The sequence below is a fragment of the Oncorhynchus clarkii genome, chromosome 17 (genome assembly GCF_045791955.1).
Source record: "Oncorhynchus clarkii lewisi isolate Uvic-CL-2024 chromosome 17, UVic_Ocla_1.0, whole genome shotgun sequence".
In the NCBI taxonomy this organism is placed as follows: domain Eukaryota; kingdom Metazoa; phylum Chordata; class Actinopteri; order Salmoniformes; family Salmonidae; genus Oncorhynchus; species Oncorhynchus clarkii.
Window position 1 is genome coordinate 29,173,461 of NC_092163.1, and position 20,537 is coordinate 29,193,997.

At 40.9% G+C, this 20,537-nt stretch overlaps 1 protein-coding gene across 2 annotated transcripts in view; it reads right to left on the minus strand.

The window, feature by feature from the left end:
- LOC139370687 (vesicle-associated membrane protein-associated protein B-like) overlaps window positions 1-20,537 on the minus strand; it is a 44,237-nt gene that overhangs the window by 16,353 nt on the left and 7,347 nt on the right. The window lies entirely within an intron of this gene.

Here is a 20,537-nt window from a genome sequence, read left to right on the forward strand (position 1 = left end):
AATTCCCATTAATCACTAATTATACTGTACAAAATATAAACAAGTAAAGCGTTGATCCATTTTTCAAGATTAAATCAAATAAATGTTCCATACGCACAAAAAGCTTATTTATATGAAAGGTTTTGATTTGTTATCATCCCTGTTAGTGAGCATTTCTCATTTGCTAGGATAATCCATCCACCTGACAGGTGTGGCATATCAAGAAGCTGATTATTACACAGGTTCACCATGTGCTGGGAACAATAAAAGGCCACACTAAAATGTTCAATTTTGTCACACAACACAATGCCAAATATGTCTCAAGTTGAGGGAGCATGCAATTGGCATGCTGACTGCAAGAATGTCCACCAAAGCTGTTTCCAGAGAATTTAATGGTAATTTCTCTACCATAAGCCGCCGCTGCCGTTTTAGAGAATTTGGTCCAACCGGCCTCACAATCGCAGACTACGTGTAACCACGCCAATCCGGGACCTCCACTTTCGGCTTTTTCACCTGCGGGATCATCTGGACAGCTGATGAAAGTGAGGAGTATTTCTGTCTGTAATAAAGCTCTTTTGTGGGGGAAAATTCATTCTGATTGGCTGGGCAAGGCTTCCCTGCCCAGTCATGTGAAATCCATAGATTTGGGCCTAATATATTTATTTCAATTGATTGATTTCCTTATATGAACTGTACAGTATGTAACTCAGTAAAATATTTGAAATTGTTACATGTTGGGTTTATATATTTATTTCTATATTAATTGAAGCATTACTTTTCATTTTTGAAGATTAAAAGCATTTGAGATAGTAATGTATGAATATTTATCTGAAAAAATATTATCTATGCCATAACCAATGAATATATAGCACAACTTTTGACTTCACCCCCTACATTTTTACGGAGTGAGTTTCTCTTCTCCTCCGGCTATGGCCATGCAGTGCGGCTCGCAAAAGTGATTGCTGTCCTCGTTATGAAATTATTAACTTTATCCTGTATATAAAAAAATTACTATATACACTGATTGTTTAAAGCAAAACTACCAAAACAATTGCTGATTGTGAACCTGAACAAAGTAAAATCTAATTTATGCTAAGCTATGATCATCAGGTAGTTTATAGCCAGATAAGAGTTGGGCCTCTCGTAGCTTTTATTCCGGTAAAACACACATTTTCAACAGCGCATTTGATAACAACCGAGCAGAAAAATTGGTTGTCACTCAACTAATAAAGCCTAATATTGCACAAGCCATTTTACACGCATTTGAATGCTGAAGGTGACACGCAGATATTCCTGATCAGGAATACACCTACCTCTCTTCGGTCAGCAAGCAAAGCAGCGCATAGAGCACAGTTTGACTAGGCTACTGATATTGCCTGGGGTTATTCGACATGCAAAATGACTTGTAGATCAATGACTGTCAACGCAGTTACATACTTAGTTCGACACTGAAGGAGGGGACACATCAGTTGTCACAAAGATGACTTATTTTCAGATCAATAAAAATAAAGTATATTAGCAAAATATATTGTGAACCCCGCAATTCGTAACATTAACAGATTTTTCTGACCGATGCATGCTACATTGAGATCGGTTTGAGGTCTTGCAGACCGATGCACTCAACATTTGAACCGGGGACAGATGCGTATTGGTGAATTGTTACATCCCTACTATTTATTCTTGCTCTTGTGACTGAATGGGTTCGAACCATGTCTTCTGCATGTCACAAGACTGTGTTAGCCCACTTAGCTTCCTGAACTCTTCCCTATGGGCTTTAGCTAACACAAGTCTTCCAAGTTTCCAGCAAGGTTACTCATCGAACCACCTCAGTTCCATTTCACGCTCTTTTGTACTGATACTCAGAGATCACAGCACCAATATAACTGACTGGGTTTCGAAATCCGGCCTACTGGACAACAACACTTTCAGTGGCAAAGAGAAGCAGAAGGACCTGTGCACCCAATTTAATGAGAGTGCAACAGAGGTGGTTTGCTGATCCATGCATGTGATGACCAACCTTGCCTTAGACCCGAAGACATGCTAGTTTGATGAGGTTCTAACCCAGGTCTCCTGTGCACCAAATAATGCAACTTTTCATGTCTCAGCAAATTACTCATCACACGAGTGTGGTCACCGAACCACCAGTGTTACACTTCACCCCCCCTTTGACCTCCTCCTTGAAGAACTCCATCCAAGTAACAGGACCAATGCCTAGGCAGCTCAACAGACTAACACAGTCTTAACCCAGTCAGTCACACTACCCTTACAATGAGTACCTTTGCTGGAGACTTGAAACTAACTCGTCAAACTAACACGTCTTCAGGTTGCTCATCACATAATCATGGATCACTAAACCACACTGTTTTGATGAGTAACCTTGCTGGATCTTGAAGACTTGTATTAGTGTAGTAGATGGGAAAGCGGTACTCGCTATGCAGGCAGCGTGACGCCCTTTACAATGGTGCCACTGGACACGGATCTACAGTTGTGCTGAGCTCAACCACTGGGGTGGACTGAGTTTGGGGGGGTGAATGTAGCAGATGGGGATCTGTGCAATTCACTCATCAGCCTGAAGTGTCGTCCCTTGCACAATTGAATAAGGTATTTTTCAATAGCGCGGTGGGTTGGAATGCTTCACAAGGGCAGTCGTGTGTTTGCGAGGCAGAGGTTCTGAGTTCGAGTCTCAGTATGAGCTGAATCTGGTGGAAGCAGTAACCTACCCATTAAGCAAGTAACAGGGTATCCAGATGTTCATATCATCATTACAGGATTTACGTTACTACCAGCTTAGTACATAAGGGGCTACAATAAGGGGCCACAAAAACACCTTGCTTTTTCATTGTACACTCAATTAGCCTCAATTGGCCTGGCTGCCAGCCAAATAGTGTTGCACTTCTGTTGTCATTGGATTAAAATTATGCTATTTTCTGTGAAGGAAAACTATAGTTGCATGTCCCTGATCACTCTACTGAGGCAAAAAAAACTTGACTTTCAATATAAAACATGACCCATCAATACACAAGTTGGACTCACCTGCTCTCGCTTTTTCCAGTTGTGCTATTTAGAAACAAACATGTGACTGACTCAACTGTTCTGGGAAACTACGGTAAGCTTCATAATGTCAAATAATGTGACAGGTGAAATGAAGAATGCAAACTGCTTTATCTTCTAACATATTGCACAAGTTGACTGCAGGTATATACTTAAAAAAGTAGCTACAAATATTAAAATGTAAAAAAAAACTTAAACAGATGCGACGGTTTTGAAAACCATTTGCAAATACCCCGGTATATGGTTTAGCAAGCAGCGTGTCGTCTTTTACATGAACTTCCTGAATATATCCCTATAAGCTTTAGCTAATATTCTTATGGGGGGGGGGGGGGGGGCAAATGGCGTGTTTTGTGACACTCCCTTCTAACGTGTCCTGCGCTGCCTGTGATCATTATAGAGGGGAACAGAAGGCACATGTTCCATGAGTCTTAGCTTTTAGGAATAGCTTATCGGCAAAACGGTTTAAATGCTAGAGCTAAATTCATAGGATAAAAATATATATAACATGCCACATTGGCTTCAGACCTCAAAGAGTGTTTGATTCTATCTGTTCTCCTCTACATTTCCTGGTTGGCAAAGTACCAGGATGTCTCTGGTTTTGAATCTGAATTTAGAGCACTGTATTTTAGAACTGAATCTGAACGCATTAAACGTAAGTTTAATATATGAAACTTATATCAACTTTAAATGATAGTTTGTAAACTTGATACACATACATTGAATGCAATATCTACCATGTTGAAACAGAATATATCAATGAATTTGAATTTTAAAACTGAAATGTAATATTAATTCAATTCAGTTTCAAATCATGAAATACAAGTTAAATGTTTTATTCAATGATTAAATTTGTGCATTACATATTCAAAAATATTACATTCAAATTTAAATAAAAATTATTGGTCACATACACATGATTAGCAGATGCGAGTGTAGCGAAATGCTTTTAAATTCAATAGCCAAATACAAATTCTAAATTAGGGGGAAAAAAAAAATGCTGTTGGCACGGAAATCGCTCCATATGCATGTAGGACTTCATATTACTTTATCTCTTTCCAGACCACAGCAAGGTAGTCTATAACGTTGTTGTCTCTGGCTTTCATTAACCTGTAGTTAAGATAACAGCTATTTTAGTTGACTCATGAATATTTTTTTTTCTGAATCAGGGCAGGCCTGTACACAACTTGATTGGTGGGGGAAAAAAAAAAAAAAAATACCATTCAAAATGTGCATGTTCAAAGTCAATGTACAGTGGGGAGAACAAGTACACTGCTCAAAAAAATAAAGGGAACACTTAAACAACACAATGTAACTCCAAGTCAATCACACTTCTGTGAATTTAAACTGTCCACTTAGGAAGCAACACTGATTGACAATACATTTCACATGCTGTTGTGCAAATGGAATAGACAACAGGTGGAAATTATAGGCAATTAGCAAGACACCCCCAATAAAGGAGTGGTTCTGCAGGTGGTGACCACAGACCACTTCTCAGTTCCTATGCTTCCTGGCTGATGTTTTGGTCACTTTTGAATGCTGGCGGTGCTTTCACTCTAGTGGTAGCATGAGACGGAGTCTACAACCCACACAAGTGGCTCAGGTAGTGCAGCTCATTCAGGATGGCACATCAATGCGAGCTGTGGCAAGAAGGTTTGCTGTGTCTGTCAGTGTAGCGTCCAGAGCATGGAGGCGCTACCAGGAGACAGGCCAGTACATCAGGAGACGTGGAGGAGGCCGTCTGGAGACGCAGTGGAGAACGTTCTGCTGCCTGCAATATCCTCCAGCATGACCGGTTTGGCGGTGGGTCAGTCATGGTGTGGGGTGGCATTTCTTTGGGGGGCCGCACTGCCCTCCATGTGCTCGCCAGAGGTAGCCTGACTGCCATTAGGTACCGAGATGAGATCCTCAGACCACTTGTGAGACCATATGCTGGTGCGGTTGGCCCTGGGTTCCTCCTAATGCAAGACAATGCTAGACCTCATGTGGCTGGAGTGTGTCAGCAGTTCCTGCAAGAGGAAGGCATTGATGCTATGGACAGGCCCGCCCTTCCACCGACCCGAATCCAATTGAGCATATCTGGAACATCATGTCTCGCTCCATCCACCAACGCCACGTTGTACCACAGACTGTCCAGGACTTGGCGGATGCTTTAGTCCAGATCTGGGAGGAGATCCCTCAGGAGACCATCCGCCACCTCATCAGGAGCATGCCCAGGCGTTGTAGGGAGGTCATACAGGCACGTGGAGGCCACACACACTACTGAGCCTCATTTTGACTTGTTTTAAGGACATTACATCAAAGCCTGTAGTGTGGTTTTCCACTTTAATTTTGAGTGTGACTCCAAATCCAGACCTCCATGGGTTGATAAATTTGATTTCCATTGATAATTTTTGTGTGATTTTGTTGTCAGCACATTCAACTATGTAAAGAAAAAAGTATTTAATAAAAAAAATTCATTCATTCAGATCTAGGATGTGTTATTTTAGTGTTCCCTTTATTTTTTTGAGCAGTGTATTTGATACACTGCCGATTTGACAGGTTTTCCTACTTACAAATTATGTAGAGGTCTGTAATTTTTTATCATAAAATCACATTGTATGATTTTTAAGTGATTAATTTGCATTTTATTGCATGACATAAGTATTTGATACATCAGAAAAGCAGAACTTGATATTTTTATTTTACCTTTATTTAACTAGGCAAGTCAGTTAAGAACAAATTCTTATTTTCAATAAAGCAGTTAACAGTGGCTTAACTGCCTGTTCAGGGACAGCACGACAGATTCGTACCTTGTCAGCTCGGGGGTTTGAACGCTTTAACCACTAGGCTACCCTTTTTTTTTTGCAATTACAGAGATCATACGTTTCCTGTAGTTCTTGACCAGGATTGCACACACTGCAGCAGGGATTTTGGCCCACTCCTCCATACAGACCTTCTCCAGATCCTTCAGGTTTCGGGGCTGTCACTGGGCAATACGGACTTTCAGCTCCCTCCGATTATTTTCTATTGGGTTCAGGTCTGGAGACTGGCTAGGCCACTCCAGGACCTTGAGATGCTTCTTACGGAGCCACTCCTTAGTTGCCCTGGCTGTGTGTTTCAGGTCGTTGTCATGCTGGAAGACCCAGCCACGACCCATCTTCAATGCTCTTACTGAGGGAAGGAGGTTGTTGGCCAAGATCTCGCGATACATGGCCCCATCCATCCTCCACTCAATACGGTGCAGTCGTCCTGTCCCCTTTGCAGAAAAGCATCCCCAAAGAATGATGTTTCCACCTCCATGCTTCACGGTTGGGATGGTGTTCTTTGGGTTGTACTCATCCTTCTTCTTCCTCCAAACACGGCGAGTGGAGTTCAGACCAAAAAGCTCTATTTTTGTCTCATCAGACCACATGACCTTTTCCCATTCCTCCTCTGGATCATCCAGATGGTCATTGGCAAACTTCAGACGGGCCTGGACATGCGCTGGCTTGAGTAGGGGACCTTGCGTGCGCTGCAGGATTTTAATCCATGACGACGTAGTGTGTTACTAATGGTTTTCTTTGAGACTGTGGTCCCAGCTCTCTTCAGGTCATTGACCAGGTCCTGCCGTGTAGTTCTGGGCTGATCCTTTACCTTCCGCATGATCATTGATGCCCCACGAGGTGAGATCTTGCATGGAGCCCCAGACTGAGGGTGATTGACCGTCATCTTGAACTTCTTCCATTTTAGAATAATTGCACCAACAGTTGTTGCCTTCTCACCAAGCTGCTTGCCTATTGTCCTGTAGCCCATCCCAGCCTTGTGCAGGTCTACAATTTTATCCCTGATGTCCTTACACCCTCTCTGGTCTTGGCCATTGTGGAGAGGTTGGAGTCTGTTTGATTGAGTGTGTGGACAGGTGTCTTTTATACAGGTAACGAGTTCAAACAGGTGCAGTTAATACAGGTAATGAGTGGAGAACCGGAGGGCTTCTTAAAGAAAAACTAACAGGTCTGTGAGAGCTGGAATTCTTACTGGTTGTTAGGTGATCAAATACTTATGTCATAAAATAAAATGCAAATTAATTACTTTAAAATCATACAATGTGATTTTCTGGATTTTTGTTTTAGATTCCGTCTCTCACAGTTGAAGTGTACCTATGATAAAAATTACAGACCTCTACAATCTTTTTAAGTAGAAAAACCTGCAAAATCGGCAGTGTATCAAATACTTGTTCTCCCCACTGTATGTTAATGAAATGTTGGCAATTCATGAAATCACTCTTCAGCACATTTCCCTAATTCGGTGTTCCAGTTGAAGTGCTCGGATTAGAAGGAGATCTTAAGTATGAAATATTTTAAGTATTAAATGCCCATATATTAGGTACATTATGGCCATGGGTACGTCCCAAATGGCACCCTATTAATTTTATAGTGCACCACTTTTTCCTATAGGGGCTCTGGTCAAAAGTAGTGCAACATAAAAAGGGAATAAGGTGCCATATTGGACACAACATGTTTGTGTTACCATGACTGCAAAACATTGATGGATGTACAGAACACACCCCTGGGAGCAATATTTCTAACAGCTTAGTTGTTTTTCTTTGTAACGTTACATATTGGCCTAACAAAAAACAGGTTTGAGTCTGAATATTCTTTAACCCATCGTCTCGTCACATCCTCCAATGAAGTGTTATTTGATGTCATTCCAATGACCAAAATATATTTTCAAGCTCCTTCAATGATCTCTTCCTTAGGTCGGCGTCTCAACTGCTCTTGCAGAGAATAAAATGGTTATTGATGGGTAAATATTTTTCTCCTATTCATTACTCTTAAGAGAAGCGTGTTCGGATTCAAAGGGCTGCGCATTTAACATCAATGCAGACTGTGTGCGTGATTTCAGGGGGATAACTTTCATTAATAACAAGTTACCTCTTAATTACAAAGTCAGTGCTTGCGCTCTCAGATGTGGCTATTAGGACGGGTCTGATATATATTTGGCACATGCAATTCTTCTCGAAGTATGAAAAACCTCAAGCGAGTTCAATAACGCAAACCAGAAACAGACAGAGCGTCCTGTTGCAGTCAGCCCCAATTTGCGCCGCCATCCAACTTGGGTTCAAAGGTGCATTGAATAACCTAAAATAAGTCCCAACTGTCAAATAAGATTTAAAAAACTCACTCTTTGAACTACAGAATTAAACTGGTCCTGACAGAGCTCCTTTTAATCATGTGCTACAGTGGGGCAAAAAAGTATTTAGTCAGCCACCAATTGTGCAAGTTCTTCCACTTAAAAAGATGAGAGGCCTGTAATTTTCATCATAGGTACACTTCAACTATGACAGACAAAATGAGAGAAAAAAATCCAGAAAATCACATTGTAGGATTTGTAATGAATTTATTTACAAATGATGGTGGAAAATAAGTATTTGGTCACCTACAAACAAGCAAGATTTCTGGCTCTCACAGACCTGTAACTTCGTCTTTAAGAGGCTCCTCTGTCCTCCACTCGTTACCTGTATTAATGGCACCTGTTTGAACTTGTTATCAGTATAAAATACACCTGTCCACAACCTCAAACAGTCACACTCCAAACTTCACTATGGCCAAGACCAAAGAGCTGTCAAAAGGACACCAGAAACAAAATTGTAGACCTGCACCAGGCTGGGAAGACTGAATCTGCAATAGGTAAGCAGCTTGGTTTGAAGAAATCAACTGTGGGAGCAATTATTAGGAAATGGAAGACATACAAGACCACTGATAATCTCCCTCGATCTGGGGCTCCACGCAAGATCTCACCCCGTGGGGTCAAAATGATCACAAGAACGGTGAGCAAAAATCCCAGATCCACACGGGGGGGGGGGGGGGGGGGGGGGGGTGCCTCGTGAATGACCTGCAGAGAGCTGGGACTAAAGTAACAAAGCCTACCATCAGTAACACACTACGCCGCCAGGAACTCAAATCCTGCAGTGCCAGACATGTCCCCCTGCTTAAGCCAGTACATGTCCAGGCCCGTCTGAAGTTTGCTAGAGAGCATTTGGATGATCCAGAAGAAGATTGGGAGAATGTCATATGGTCAGATGAAACCAAAATAGAACTTTTTGGTAAAAACTCAACTCATCGTGTTTGGAGGAAAAAGAATGCTGAGTTGCATCAAAAGAACACCATACCTACTGTGAAGCATGGGGGTGGAAACATCATGCTTTGGGGCTGTTTTTCTGCAAAGGGACCAGGACGACTGATCCGTGTAAAGGAAAGAATGAATGGGGCCATGTATCGTGAGATTTTGAGTGAAAACCTCCTTCCATCAGCAAGGGCATTGAAGATGAAACGTGGCTGGGTCTTTCAGCATGACAATGATCCCAAACACACCGCCCGGGCAACGAAGGAGTGGCTTCGTAAGAAGCATTTCAAGGTCCTGGAGTGGCCTAGGACCTCCAGATATGGCTAGGCGGTATACCGTATTTTACTATATACTGGTATTGAGGCATGGACCGGTTTGGGATTTTACTTTACCTTCTATAACGGTATTTCAGAGTTTGGTTTGTTAAATGTGATAGGCAACTTGCCTAAAAGTGTTCCGTACACATTTTGCATAACCGCGTTATTCAAACTAGGCTGCAATGAAAACCAATGGGACTGTAGCGACTGTGTAGGCATCAAAATCCAGGTTGTAAGCTACGTTTCTATTCAAGCGTTGATTGACATGGTAATGGATCCATATTATTAGAAAAAAATGTGGAAAAAACGGACCCCTCTGACACTGTACGTTACGTCGTGACACGTTATGCAACTGCCGTACAGTGTCTTTCCACCAGGAGTAGCGCTTCTCTCGCAGATTAAAAACATGCTTAACCATATATACACTTGTAAGAAACCTTCATTATTCGTGATTTTCGTTTAAATGAGCATTAATATTATTATGGCTAATATTCAACACATTTTTCATGAGTAGGTTGCTAATAGCAATGTGGTTATCAATAACACAAACACTGAATCAATGATGAATTGCGTAAGACTGATGTGCAGAACCTTAAAAAGAATACCACTACGCCAACCTCTGATATGCATTTATACAAGAAACCCCATCATCTGCTGACAAAGCGCTTTCATTTTTTTGCTCTCACATTTGCCGTGTTAATGTTTTGAAATACATTTGCCAACCTATGCACAAGAGCGGTGTGTTCAATAATTGTGAAATCTCATGTGTGCAATAACGCATGTCCTAAATTCTCACGTGTGCTACCTATTAAAACTAATTTGCAAATTACATGCTCTAACCCAAATTGAGACGAGACATTCCTGCCTCTCTTTTTGCTCTTGATTGTGCACAGGTGTTCATGCAAATAATTTATTACGATAGTGCCAGGGAAATCAGGGAACTCACAAATGTGGATATACTTTCCATGTAATCCAACATAACGTTATTGCATATTTCATGGAAAGAGCAAGTGTTCATGTACATTCAGTGTATATGATGGAGTGAGAGGAGGTGTGTTGGAGTTACTGTGAATTTATTTATCAAGAAATGAATTACTTGTGAGTTCATCAATATTTAATTCAAAAGTTTTGCTATTTTTCTCAACAACATTGATGCCCTGAATTTAGCAGGCGCAATTGACAGATCAGTTGGAAAAAAGTTGTGATGGGCTACTTTCTGCACACACCATGGTCAGTGCGAACCGGAGTGACTTGACACAACGCTGATTGAACAAGACGTAGCTACAAACAAAACGCAGCTAAATGCTTCTAGTCTGCTGTGAAGCATTCATCCATATATACGGGTAAGAGTCTAAGTGGGGATGTCATTCGAAAACATAATGTTAACTTTCACTGCTATGCGGATGACACACAGCTGTACATTTCAATGAAACATGGTGAAGCCCCAAAATTGCCCTCACTAGAAGCATGTGTTTCAGACATAAGGAAGTGGATGGCTGCAAACTTTCTACTTTTAAACTCAGACAAAACAGAGATGCTTGTTCTAGGTCCCAAGAAACAAAGAGATCTTCTGTTGAATCTGACAATTCACCTTAATGGTTGTACAGTCGTCTCAAATAAAACTGAAGGACCTCGGCGTTACTCTGGACCCTGATCTCTCTTTTGAAGAACATATCAAGACCATTTCAAGGACCGCTTTTTTCCATCTAAGTAACATTGCAAAAATCAGAAACTTTCTGTCCAAAAATGATGCAGAAAAATGTATCCATGCTTTTGTCACTTCTAGGTTAGACTACTGCAATGCTCTACTTTCCGGCTACCCGGATAAAGCACTAAATAAACTTCAGTTAGTGCTAAATACGGCTGCTAGAATCCTGACTAGAACCAAAAAATGTGATCATATTACTCCAGTGCTAGCCTCCCTACACTGGCTTCCTGACAAAGCAAGGGCTGATTTCAAGGTTTTACTGCTAACCTACAAAGCATTACATGGGCTTGATCCTACCTATCTCTCTGATTTGGTCCTGCCGTACATACCTATACGTACGCTACGGTCACAAGACGCAGGCCTCCTAATTGTCCCTAGAATTTCTAAGCAAACAGCTGGAGGCAGGGCTTTCTCCTATAGAGCTCCATTTTTATGGAACGGTCTGCCTACCCATGTCAGAGACGCAAACTCGGTCTCAACCTTTAAGTCTTTACTGAAGACTCATCTCTTCAGTGGGTCATATGATTGAGTGTAGTCTGGCCGAGGAGTGGGAAGGTGAACGGAAAGGCTCTGGAGCAACGAACCGCCCTTGCTGTCTCTGCCTGGCCGGTTCCCCTCTTTCCGCTGGGATTCTCTGCCTCTAACCCTATTACAGGGGCTGAGTCACTGGCTTACTGGGGCTCTCTCATACCGTCCCTGGAGGATGTGGTCATCCTGTCTGGGTTGGCGGTCATCCTGTCTGGGTTGGCGCCCCCCCCTTGGGTTGTGCCGTGGCGGAGATCTTTGTGGGCTATACTCAGCCTTGTCTCAGGATGGTAAGTTGGTGGTTGAAGATATCCCTCTAGTGGTGTGGGGGCTGTGCTTTGGCAAAGTGGGTGGGGTTATATCCTTCCTGTTTGGCCCTGTCCGGGGGTGTCCTCGGAATGGGTCCACAGTGTCTCCTGATCCCTCCTGTCTCAGCCTCCAGTATTTATGCTGCAGTAGTTTATGTGTCGGGGGGCTAGGGTCAGTTTGTTATACCTGGAGTACTTCTCCTGTCCTATGTGCATTTAAGAGTGTTCTCTCTAATTCTCTCTTTCTCTCTCTCAGAGGACCTAAGCCCTAGGACCATGCCTCAGGACTACCTGACATGATGACTCCTTGCTGTCCCCAGTCCACCTGGCCGTGCTGCTGCTCCAGTTTCAACTGTTCTGCCTTATTATTATTCGACCATGCTGGTCATTTATGAACATTTGAACATCTTGGCCATGTTCTGTTATAATCTCCACCTGGCACAGCCAGAAGAGGACTGGCCACCCCACATAGCCTGGTTCCTCTCTAGGTTTCTTCCTAGGTTTTGGCCTTTCTAGGGATTTTTTCCTAGCCACCGTGCTTCTACACCTGCATTGCTTGCTGTTTGGGGTTTTAGGCTGGGTTTCTGTACAGCACTTTGAGATATCAGCTGATGTACGAAGGGCTATATAAATACATTTGATTTGATTTAAGTACATTTTTAGATATACGTTTCTAATTTTGTCAAAATGTCATTTGAATTACAAGTACTGTTCGCTAGCTAAAGAACGTTAGCTTGATTGCTCGCTTGTGTATGATTGTATGGTTGTGTATGATCTGTGTAGAAATATTATCAGAATCAAACACCATTTGCCTTGCTGGTTATAGCCTAGTATTAGCTAGCTAACATTGAACCTAGTTGGTTAGCTTTAGCTAAAGAGATGGGTTGGGCTAAGGCTTAAAAGAGTGTGAATGATGCTGAATGGGTGTAGACGAAGAAGAGTTCTCCAGTAGGTGTACCAAAACATTCAAGGGCCATTTCCTCAAAGTGGGGTTACAAGTAGAGGTTGACCGATTAAATCGGCATTTTTGGACGCCGATTATGACCAATTACATTGCACTCCACGAGGAGACTGCGTGGCAGGCTAACCACCTTTTATGCGAGTGCAGCAAGGAGCCAAGGTAAGTTGCTAGCTAGCATTAAACTTATCTTATAAAAACAATCAATCTTAACACAATCACTAGTTAACGACATATGGTTGAGGATATTACTAGTTTAACTAGCTTGTACTGAATTGCAAATAATCAATGCGGTGCCTGTTAATTTATCGAATCACAGCCTTCTTCGCCAAACGGGTGATGATTTAACAAGCGCATTCGAGAAAAAAGCACTGTCGTTGCACCAATGTACCTAACCATAAACATCAATGCCTTTCTTAAAATCAATAGACAAGTATATTTTTTTTAACCTGCATATTTAGTTAAAAGAAATTCATGTTAGCAGGCAATATTAACTAGGGAAATTGTGTCACTTCTCTTGCTTTCTGTGCAAGCAGAGTCAGGGTATATGCAGCAGTTTGGGCCGCCTGGCTCATTGCGAACTGTGTGAAGACCATTTCTTCCTAACAAAGACCGTAATTCATTTGCCAGAATTTTACATAATTATGACATAACATTGAAGGTTGTGCAAAGTAACAGCAATATTTAGACTTATGGATGCCACCCGTTCAATAAAATATGGAACGGTTCCGTATTTCACTGAAAGAATAAACGTTTTGTTTTTGAAATGATAGGTCATTAATATGGTCAAATCCAGAAACTAAGGCACATATTTCTGTGTTTAATATATATAATTAAGTCTATGATTTGATATATCAGTCTGACAGCGGTGGTAGGCAGCAGCAGGCTCGTAAGCATTCATTCAAACAGCACTTTCCTGCGTTTGCCAGCAGCTCTTCGCAATGCTTGAAGCACAGCTCTGTTGCCAGCCTATAGTGCCTATAAGAACATCCAATAGTCAAAGGAATATGAAATACAAATGGTATAGACAGAAATAGTCCTATAATAACTACAACCTAAAACTTCTTAACTGGGAATATTGAAGACTCATGTTAAAAGGAACCACCAGCTTTCATATGTTCTCATGTTCTGAGCAAGAAACTTAAACGTTAGCTGTTTTACATGGCAAATATTGTACTTTTACTTCCAACACTGTGTTTCTGCATTATTTAAACCAAATTGAACATGTTTCATTATTTGAGACTAAATTTAATTTTATTTATGTATTATATTAAAGTTAACTGAATGAGCACTTTTATTTTTTGTTGTAATTGTCATTATTACAAAAATACAAAAATATATAAATTGGTATCAGCATTTTTGGTCCGCCAATAAATCGGTATCAGCATTGAAAAATCATAATCGGTTGACCTCTAGTTACAAGTTAAACAACTTTGAAAGCAGAATTACTTTCCCATTGTTCCTCAAATGCAGTGCATGATAAACAATTTTCTAGAGTCTACTTTTATCTAAAGTTATTTATATTTAAAAAAAAATATATATATATATATATATATATATATATATATATATATATATATATATACAGTGCCTTGCGAAAGTATTCGGCCCCCTTGAACTTTGCGACCTTTTGCCACATTTCAGGCTTCAAACATAAAGATATAAAACTGTATTTTTTTGTGAAGAATCAACAACAAGTGGGACACAATCATGAAGTGGAACGACATTTATTGGATATTTCAAACTTTTTTAACAAATCAAAAACTGAAAAATTGGGCGTGCAAAATTATTCAGCCCCCTTAAGTTAATACTTTGTAGCGCCACCTTTTGCTGCGATTACAGCTGTAAGTCGCTTGGGATATGTCTCTATCAGTTTTGCACATCGAGAAACTGAAATCTTTTCCCATTCCTCCTTGCAAAACAGCTCGAGCTCAGTGAGGTTGGATGGAGAGCATTTGTGAACAGCAGTTTTCAGTTCTTTCCACAGATTCTCGATTGGATTCAGGTCTGGACTTTGACTTGGCCATTCTAACACCTGGATATGTTTATTTTTGAACCATTCCATTGTAGATTTTGCTTTATGTTTTGGATCATTGTCTTGTTGGAAGACAAATCTCCGTCCCAGTCTCAGGTCTTTTGCAGACTCCATCAGGTTTTCTTCCAGAATGGTCCTGTATTTGGCTCCATCCATCTTCCCATCAATTTTAACCATCTTCCCTGTCCCTGCTGAAGAAAAGCAGGCCCAAACCATGATGCTGCCACCACCATGTTTGACAGTGGGGATGGTGTGTTCAGCTGTGTTGCTTTTACGCCAAACATAACATTTTGCATTGTTGCCAAAAAGTTCAATTTTGGTTTCATCTGACCAGAGCACCTTCTTCCACATGTTTGGTGTGTCTCCCAGGTGGCTTGTGGCAAACTTTAAACGACACTTTTTATGGATATCTTTAAGAAATGGCTTTCTTCTTGCCACTCTTCCATAAAGGCCAGATTTGTGCAATACACGACTGATTGTTGTCCTATGGACAGAGTCTCCCACCTCAGCTGTAAGATCTCTGCAGTTCATCCAGAGTGATCATGGGCCTCTTGGCTGCATCTCTGATCAGTCTTCTCCTTGTATGAGCTGAAAGTTTAGAGGGACGGCCAGGTCTTGGTAGATTTGCAGTGGTCTGATACTCCTTCCATTTCAATATTATCACTTGCACAGTGCTCCTTGGGATGTTTAAAGCTTGGGAAATCTTTTTGTATCCAAATCCGGCTTTAAACTTCTTCACAACAGTATCTCGGACCTGCCTGGTGTGTTCCTTGTTCTTCATGATGCTCTCTGCGCTTTTGACGGACCTCTGAGACTATCACAGTGCAGGTGCATTTATACGGAGACTTGATTACACACAGGTGGATTGTATTTATCATCATTAGTCATTTAGGTCAACATTGGATCATTCAGAGATCCTCACTGAACTTCTGGAGAGAGTTTGCTGCACTGAAAGTAAAGGGGCTGAATAATTTTGCACACCCAATTTTTCAGTTTTTGATTTGTTAAAAAAGTTTGAAATATCCAATAAATGTCGTTCCACTTCATGATTGTGTCCCACTTGTTGTTGATTCTTCACAAAAAATACAGTTTTATATCTTTATGTTTGAAGCCTGAAATGTGGCAAAAGGTCGCAAAGTTCAAGGGGGCCGAATACTTTCGCAAGGCACTGTATATATAGCTAGCGCTCTCTCCCACTTCTCCTTAACTTTTAAATAAAAACATTTGTTAAAACTGTTCAACTACTGTCTTTCTCTCTCCGAGTCAACTACTCACCACATTTTATGCACTCCTAGCTGAGGCTTATGCTGACAACATGTCAATTTATGCTGTAAGAGCTCTGATACGTTGGAGGACGTCCTCCAGAAGTTGTCATAATTACTGTGTAAGTCTATGGAAGGGGGTGAGAACCATGACCTTCCTAGGTTTTGAATTTAAGTCAATGTACACAGAGGAGGACAGAAACGACATGGTGCTACCCTACAGAGTGCGGTTGAAGCTACTGTAGACCTTCATTGCAAACTGTGTTTTTGAATCAATTATTTGGTATAATATTATCTAAAAATAATAGCTTTTTTAATGTTTCACTATTTTTATGAAATTCAATGAAGAGGATGGACCTCCCCTTCGTCCTCTAAGGAGCCTCCACTGATCTAAAGACCTGCATCACTATACTGAGAGTGTTGTAGTTTCTAAAAGGCCTTATTTGGAGCCTTTGTTCATATTTTTCAGGACCCACATACTGCACAAGGATGAGGGGGAAGTGATTCACTGTTTGGGGTAAGTTTATCAAAAACAACAGAAATCACAAGAAAGGTACATGGACCCTTCTATAACATTCAATTTACATCAAGCATTTAGATTTGGTTGTAAATATAAAATAAAAAGAACTTCTCCTTTAAATACAGTGGGGCAAAAAAAGTATTTAGTCAGCCACCAATTGTGCAAGTTCTCCCACTTAAAAAGATGAGAGGCCTGTAATTTTCATCATAGGTACACTTCAACTATGACAGACGAAATTAGGAAAAAAAAATCCAGAAAATCACATTGTAGGTTTTTTTTATGAATTTATTTGCAAATAATGGTGGAAAATAAGTATTTGGTCAATAACAAAAGTTTCTCAATACTTTGTTTTAATATCCTTTGTTGGCAATGACAGAGGTCAAACGTTTTCTGTAAGTCTTCACAAGGTTTTCACACACTGTTGCTGGTATTTTGGCCCATTCCTCCATGCAGATCTCCTCTAGAGCAGTGATGTTTTGGGGCTGTTGATGGGCAACACGGACTTTCAACTCCCTCCAAAGATTTTCTATGGAGTTGAGATCTGGAGACTAGCTTGGCCACTCCAAGACCTTGAAATGCTTTTTATGAAGCCACTCCTTCGTTGCCCGGGCAGTGTGTTTGGGATCATTGTCATGCTGAAAGACCCAGCCACGTTTCATCTTCAATGCCCTTGCTGATGGAAGGAGGTTTTCACTCAAAATCTCACGATACATGGCCCCATTCAATCTTTCCTTTACACGGATCAGTCGTCCTGGTCCCTTTGCAGAAAAACAGCCTCAAAGCATGATGTTTCCACCCCCATGCTTCACAGTAGGTATGGTGTTCTTTGGATGCAACTCAGCATTCTTTGTCCTCCAAACACAATGAGTTGAGTTTTTACCAAAAAGTTATATTTTGGTTTCATCTGACCATATGACATTCTCCCAATCTTCTTCTGGATCATCCAAATGCTCTCTAGCAAACTTCAGACGGGCCTGGACATGTACTGGCTTAAGCAGGGGGACACGTCTGGCACTGCAGGATTTGAGTCCCTGGCGGCGTAGTGTGTTACTGATGGTAGGCTTTGTTACTTAGTCCCAGCTCTCATTCACTAGGCCCCCCCCCCCGTGTGGTTCTGGGATTTTTGCTCACCGTTCTTGTGATCATTTTGACCCCACGGGGTGAGATCTTGCGTGGAGCCCCTATCGAGGGAGATTATCAGTGGTCTTGTATGCCTTCCATTTCCTAATAATTGCTCCCACAGTTGATTTCTTCAAACCAAGCTGCTTACCTATTGCAGATTCAGTCTTCCCAGCCTGGTGCAGGTCTACAATTTTGTTTCTGGTGTCCTTTGACAGCTCTTTGGTCTTGGCCATAGTGGAGTTTGGAGTGTGACTGTTTGAGGTTGTGGACAGGTGTCTTTTATACTGATAACAAGTTCAAACAGGTGCCATTAATACAGGTAACGAGTGGAGGACAGAGGAGCCTCTTAAAGAAGAAGTTACAGGTCTGTGAGAGCCAGAAATCTTGCTTGTTTGTAGGTGACCAAATACTTATTTTCCACCATATTTTGCAAATAAATGAATTAAAAATCCTACAATGTGATTTTCTGGATTTTTTTTCTCATTTTGTCTGTCATAGTTGAAGTGTACCTATGATGACAATTACAGGCCTCATCTTTTTAAGTGGGAGAACTTGCACAATTGGTGGCTGACTAAATACTTTTTTGCCCCACTGTAATTCAGTAATTCCTCAAAAAAATTGCACTGTTTTTATCAACAGCAGAAGACTGATAGATAACTGAGAACCGCAGCGAACATAAGGAGATTTTTATTTTTTATTTGCGCCAACAAAGAAAAAGGGAAATAATATAATAATAATATAATAATATAATATAATAATAATCCAAAGTAATGGATTACTTAAATTGAAAAACTCAGGGATGCAAACTGGTGAGGGCTCAAAAAGGTGACACTTTTTATTTGCACTGAAACATGCAAAAACATCCCTGTTAGGGGGAAATGCAGGTTAACTAATTAAACAACAAAGAATATGATCTACATGATCAGTCTCTGTGTGTAAAATAAAAAGTGGTTACTGTGAACCTAACTAAAAATGTAAGTATTGAGAAAAAAACAATACACTCATATTGCAGTTAGCCATGACAGCCTTTATAATAGAACACGTGTTCTATTATAAAAGGCTGTCTTAATTAAAGTAGAAAGTCGATCAAGTGCACAAGGCTACCTGTGTGCGAAAATAACGTTCACCGAGTAAAAAATGGTATATTCCCCCCTCACTCTCTCACACACACACACACACACACACACACGTTACTGTCAAGTTCAACACAACAAAAGCAATATCTTTGGGCTACACTGCACATTATTACATTGAACACTTTCTGCCTGTGGACATCTGTTCTACAATGTGCCAGCAGAGCCGGATACCCTTTGTTGGCATAATTGATCTCTTTCAGGCAGAGAGTACACCTGGCATACCCCTTTTTATCCACTGTTTTGAAAAGTGAGAAAGATGGAAAGTGGTGGTGTTCCTTTCACCTCAATAGTGGCATCCAGCTTAAGCCAGGCCCAGCTCCAGCTACACTTGATCCCTGAATCCACTTGTTTAATAAGCAACACCTCCTTTTCCCCTAATTCTCTCATTCTGAAAATGAACCACATACTGTAGAGGGAAACCATAAGTTCACAGATAGTAGTTAGTTTGTTAGCTAATTAACATTAACGTTAACATTAACGTTAACGTTAGCTCATTGATGTTGTAGCTAACGTTAGCTGTCTGCCTTTATTAGCCAGCTTACTTTCACACCATAAACTCAATTATTTTATCAGTTAAGTTGGCTAATATTGCTCAACATTTCTCTGGCTAGCTAATGGAGAATTCGATCCAGCTTGCAAGATACTTAATGCTTACAATACTTGTTCCACCACACTTTCTCCCTCACATCAAACTTTCCAAATGCCAGTTGTTTTTCGGTTACAGCTCATGAAGTACGCTTCATCACCTTCTCACCCCCGTCTCCGTGGCCAGGCTTCTCACCTACCTCTTCATTATCGTTCAGGGGACGCGCTGCTGCAACTGGGAAACTGCCTTTCCACTCTCTGCGGTCTTTCCAGAGCACACACTGATACTGTAACTAGAAAATTGGTTCCCTCTTCAGTTGCGTGCTGCATTCTGTTATGTAAACGATTGGCTGAGCCTTGGATACAGCCATTAGTGATCCAAAGCGCGATCCAAATACACACCCTGCACAGTCTCTTCATTCACAAGACAATTGATAATATTGTCACATTTGACTACTGTCAATTTAATATTCTCTTCAGCCTTCATCTTTTAGTATAGGCCTATGTGTGAAATTATTTTTTATATAGTTTAGGTGTAGTTTTAATGGGCCATTGTCAGATGGCAGCCAACTGTCGGGTGAAAGGAGGGCAGGGAGAAAAAAATGTAATGTCCTCCTAAAACTCTGATATCAAGATTCTAACAACGATAGTGTGTTGAATAGACTTATTTAGGATAAGTCAAGGACAGGGGGGACATGACTTTAAAAATGGCAGAGTAATTAAAAAAGTAATTCTAGTGTTAGACGCCTCACTCAAACACAAGGTAGGTTAGGAAGGACCTGACATATAGTACCTGCTAGTAACATCTAAATAGGGAATATATGGACAATGGTTGTAAACCATAGCACTCATTCAGGCCTACAAACTCCCTGGCTTGGTAGGGTTGCACAATTCCTTCAACCAGGATTTATGAAAAACCTGGGAACTTTGGTTAAGTTTACGTAATTTTG